General features: G+C 47.8%; 1 pseudogene; it reads right to left on the reverse strand.

Annotated features, from left to right (window-relative positions):
* Nucleotides 1–2668: 2668 nt before the first annotated feature.
* On the reverse strand, nt 2669–3098 carry LOC123455761 (annotated as a pseudogene).
* Between the last annotated feature and the right edge of the window lie 2163 nt (nt 3099–5261).

A 5261-nucleotide genomic window follows, 5' to 3' on the forward strand; every position in this document is an offset into this window, starting at 1 on the left:
ATTGGTTATCCTTCATACTTCATGATTAGATACAGTCCCTTCTTTCCATGTTCTGTCTTACAAGACAAGCAGATTTGCACACTTAAATTGAGAAATGGCTTCACATTCCAAACTACTTTAGAAAGAACTGATGCAATGGTTTTTCCTGGAAAGAGTCCAGTACATGCTGCAGAAGTGGTTCATATGCTAATAAGCAGGTATTGACAAGTGTGAGAGATGCAGTAAGGTACTTAGAGAAAAGCTGATTGCATTTTACAGTCTGTGTGTTTCTCTGCTTATTGCTTGCATTCTGTCACTAAACAAATGCCTAATATGGTCAATTTTTAATCATTAAAACAAGAGAAAAGACCCAGAGTTTTTAAGATTGGCTGCAGCTGGGCAAATCTGTTGCAATTGGGAAGTTTCCTCTGGTTTTATTTCCCGGAAATAGAGTACAGAATCAATAGGTTTTCTCCTCTGTGGAGGAGAGCAGAGAAATGTTTCCATGCCCCACTGCCTGACAGCTAACTAAAACCCCAAGATTAAAAACTGGTTTCTCACCAGGCATGGTGGTGCATGCCTTTAATCTCAGCATTTGGGAGGCAGAGATAGGAAGATGACCATGAGTTCAAGGCCACCCTGAGAGTACATGGTGAATTGCAGATCAGCCTGAGCTAGGGAGACCCTACCTGGGAAAAAAAAAAAACAAAAAACTGGTTTCTCTACAGAAATTGAGTCCTGTGAAGCAGAGGCTAGGCTCTGCATGAACAGAGTAAGCATGCTGCTCAGAACGCTGACCTATCCACAAGTCCTGCAGAGCCTACTGAGGGCAAAACTAGGTGAACCCCATTGAACGCTGTAAATCACGTGTCCGCTCACATGTTCTGCAAAAGAACACTGTGGCACAGACTAGCTTTCCAAATGCTAATGGTGGGGGTAGAAGGCAGAGGCACATCTGTGAAGACCAGCTGCGTTCCTCAGCCACTGCAAGGGCAATGGATAATGCTTCGTCTTAGGTTAACATTTACAGGTCATGTGTAGATCCACCGGCCTGAACCTCACTAAGTAAAGGATTTAAAACCATCTCCCTCCCATCTGTGTGTGATCCTTTGATTCCAGTACTCATGTAACTCCTGTCATTCCAGTAGCTCTTCACTTTCTAGTTAGCAGCACATCTTTTATAGTCGTGGCCCATGCTAGGTTTGGGTGGACCCTGCAGGGCTGCACCTCTTCTCCGTGTTAGGACCTGAGCTGGCAGCTTAGATCTGGACACAGAGACCTGCCGGGAGGTTTAGAAACACTTAACATGAGGCACTCTGTGAGGAGGGATAGAGATCTACGTGTGCATGTGATAGCACCTAGACAGAAGGAGGCCCTTTCTGGTCAGCTGCTGTAAGGACACCTTGTTGTCACAGTCATTTCATCCTGGGAACATTCTCCTTGTGCTGCTTCAGGTCCTTGGCGTGATAAGAGAGCAGCTAAGATTCACAGTTGTGCATCTTTTCTTCCCCTAGAACACAACGAATGGCCTTTATTTCAGTATCATGCACATTTCGGCATTTAGTGGTCACACAGTAATGTGGCAGGAGGTCAGGTACACCACTGACCCCAAGCTCCTTCGTGTCCCCGCAGAGGTCTGAGCAGCAGCAGCAGCACCCACACTAGAATCCTCCGGTCTAGGTCCTCTTGTTCCAGCTGTCAGGTTCCACACTAGACCCGTCAGATGGTCAGGGTGTCCTCTGAGCCCTGCACAAAACCTTCTTCAACAATGTTTAAAACAAATCAGCTACAGGCCAGGGGAAGGGCTCCGTGGAGCCATGTGCCTGCAGTGTCCTCGTGGGCCCTTCTCCAGGTGTGACCACGAGCTCTCCCTGTGCTGGCAGGTCTGCGTCACCCTCATCAAACCTGAGCTGATGGCGCATCATCTGATGGTGACTGCAGCCTGGTGGCGAGTAACGAACAGTTCCAGAACTAAGCGAGGGAGGCCCGACTCTTCCAACCTTATCTGATGGCGTCTGGCCACAGCAAGGAAGAGTCGTGAAAGTGTTGGCTGGCGACAGGCAGCAGGGAGGGGAGGAGAGAGAAAGCAGCACCACTCAGTAAAGGGGGGGAGGAGACGGGAGACCCTGAACTCCTCACCCAAGGCCCATTTCAGAGAACAGTGGGTTGCAGTCGATGTGTTGGCCGAGAGTGAGAGTGGACGAGGGTGGGGACAGGATAGTGGCTTGGAAGAGGGTGTCAGTTAAGACTTAAGAAAGCAGGGGTACAGGTCAAGCACCCCCCAAACCCACCAGTACTGCCACAGGCTGCTACCTGAAGCCTTCCCACATCCTCTAAGGAGCAGCCAAGCAGTGGGCAGTGGCGGGAGGGCAGCGGAGAAGGCAGACCCAGGCCAGTAGCCAGCAGCAAGGTGACTGCGTGACGAGTCTGTTCACAGTTGTGTGAGATGTGCCCCACTGCTCCTGATGGGAACCGACTCAAATAGACCTTCTCGATCCCAGAAGTACAACTACGCGGACGGAGGTTACACTTGACAGGATGGTCTGTTACATAGCACAGCTTAGAGCTCTAAAGGGACAAAACAAATGAGTATCACCTACAGTATCTTAAGATCAACTGCCTTTGAGTGGCAGCTCCCTTTCCAGTCTCTGAGGTCTGGAAATGCACTACCTTGGAAAATGCAGGCTGCTTAGATTGGATGGGGCGGGACCTGGGGCTCTGAGAGATTAGCTGCTGTGACACGTCCTTCCAGCAGCTGAGGGAGTTTCATGTTCTCTCCAGACGTCACGAGGCGCCGCAGCTCCAGCAGGATGACTGATGCTGTAGGAGTTCTGCCACTTGGCCAGCGTGGACATGGCTCTTGGGCCCAACACTCCATTTGAATTGTTAACTCCATTCATACTAATTTTTGTTGGAAATCTTACAATGGGGGTGCTTCTGGGTATTTAGGTCGACATTCTATTTTAAGGCCGTGTATTCGGCTTTCATAAATTGTCCTTTGAGGCCCAATTATCATACTTGTCCATCTGGTAAAAGCCATCTCCCACTCCTTTCTGGCCTTCTTCCAGCCACCAGAAATTGCGAGGGACTTTTACTCCCGAGCCCCTGGTGGCTGCCATCTTGCATTGCTGTCGCTCGAAGACCGGCCCCTTCACTCCCCTGTGGTTCCCTGGGCTCAGGTGCGCAGGCTCACATGCAGACGCAGACGCCAGTTGTGCGTCTTTGAGTCAAACACTGCAGATAGTAATCCCACAGAAGATATTAGGAGACACTAATCTCAGGTTTTTGTGGTCCACCGAGCCACAAGAACAACTTTAGATATGGCTGTATTGCAGTCTAGAAATACTACCTTCTGGACAGTTTTGAGAGTCCTCAGCAGAGGTTTTATTGCTTTATACGTTATAGCCCAGAAAAGGCAGAATAGAATGTAAAATGGGGCATCTGGGCACAATTTCAAACTTGAATAGAAATAAGCCATGTCAAGTTCTATATACTGTTCTTTGAAGGTAACAATGCAGTGAATCAGATTTCCTATTGTAGATTGTAAGTAGGCTTTTGAAGTCAGGCACAGTGGTGTATGCCTTTAATCCTAGCACTTAGCAGGCAGAGGTAAGAAGACTGCTTTGAGTTTGAGACCAGTCTGGGACTACAGAATGAGCTCCAGGTTAGTCTGGACTAGAGTGAGACTCTACCTTAAAGAGAATAAAAACAAACAAAAGGCGGAATGCCTCTTTTTCTTTGGGGCTGGAGAGATTGCTCACTGGTTAAGGTGCCTGCCTGCAAAGCCTAGGGACCCAGGATTGATTCCCCAGTACTTATGTAAAGCCACTTGCAACAGCTGGAGGCCTGGCATGCCCGTTTTCTCTGTCTCTTTCTCTTACCTCTCTCTGCTGGCAAATAAATAAATGAATAAATATTCTTTAAAAGCAGATTTTTGAGTGAAGCTCAGTTCTCCTTCAAATTTCCCCTTGACCTTCTTATTAATAATTTTGTGACCTGTGAAGAGCCTAGGAATGCTTCACAGTGTTTTATTATTAAAGCCTTGTGGTGATTTGATTCAGGTTTCCCCCATAAATTAGGTGTTCTGAATGTTAGGTTCCCAGCCGATGGAGATTTGGGAATTAATCTCTCCTGGAGGCAGTGTGTTGTTGGGGGCGGGCTTATGGGTGTTATAGCCAGTTTCCCCTTGCCAGTGTTTGGCGCACTCTCTTGTTGCTATTGTCCAACTTATGTTGCTCAGGGGATGGTGTCATGCCATCATTTTCCCCTGCCATTGTGGAGCGTCTCCTTGAGCCTGTTAGCGAAAATAAACCTCTTTTTCCCACAAGCTACTCTTATTTGGGTGATTTCTACCAGCAGTGTGAACCTGATTGCAACAGTAAAATGGTACCAAGGAGTGGGATTGCTGCTAGAACTCTGACTGTGTGGCTTTGGCCTTTTGGAGCTGCTTTTTAAGAGAAATGCGGAAGGATTTGAAACCTTGGCCTAAGAGATGGCTTTCAATGCTGTAAGTACAGTTTGATGGACTGTTGTCAGAGTTGAAGGCCCTAATGCAGTAAGAACTATGGGCTGTGGCTTATGAGGGTGAGAAAGAGCTTTGCTTGGACTGGGCTATCAGTTTATGTGAGAAACTTGCTGTTAAGCCCATGTCCTGAGAAGTTGTGCAGGGTTGCTTTACGTAGAAATGAACTGGTGTGAGCAGAGGGGTATGGCACAGAAAAAAGTCAGTGAATTTCTGCCCATTCAACTGCAACTGAGAGATTGCAACCATTGAGACTGGCCAGCTGACCTGCAGTGGGACAACAAAAATGAAGACTCTTGAAGGGGCCTGAGTGATCAAGGAGTGTCCTATTCTTCAAAGTCTGTATTATTCCCTCCTGGGGTAACAAATTGGCACCCTACCTGGTATTGTGGAGTATGAGAAATGCAGGAAAGACAGGGTCATTGGTCATTGGGTTTTCAACATGGTCATGTATTTTGAAAATGGCCATGGGCAGTGTGAAGCAGGTTTGATGGATGCTTGCATGGAGACCCCATGGGGTCATGAGGATGAACCGTGGGTTGCACTGGAGACCCAGTGGAGGTAGAGGGACCATGAAATGGCTGCTAAGGAAAGCTGCCGGCCCCCTGATGTAGTTTTCCAGGACTGTGAATAGCCTAGGTGGAGGAGTGGAAGTGGAAATCCAGAGACTTGTTGCTGGTTAGAATTATTGGACTTGGAGATTTGTCACTGACTACAGTTGTTGGACTTGAAGCTTTGATGTTTGCCCTGGTTGTTTTAA

The sequence above is a fragment of the Jaculus jaculus genome, chromosome 18 (genome assembly GCF_020740685.1).
Source record: "Jaculus jaculus isolate mJacJac1 chromosome 18, mJacJac1.mat.Y.cur, whole genome shotgun sequence".
Classification (NCBI taxonomy): domain Eukaryota; kingdom Metazoa; phylum Chordata; class Mammalia; order Rodentia; family Dipodidae; genus Jaculus; species Jaculus jaculus.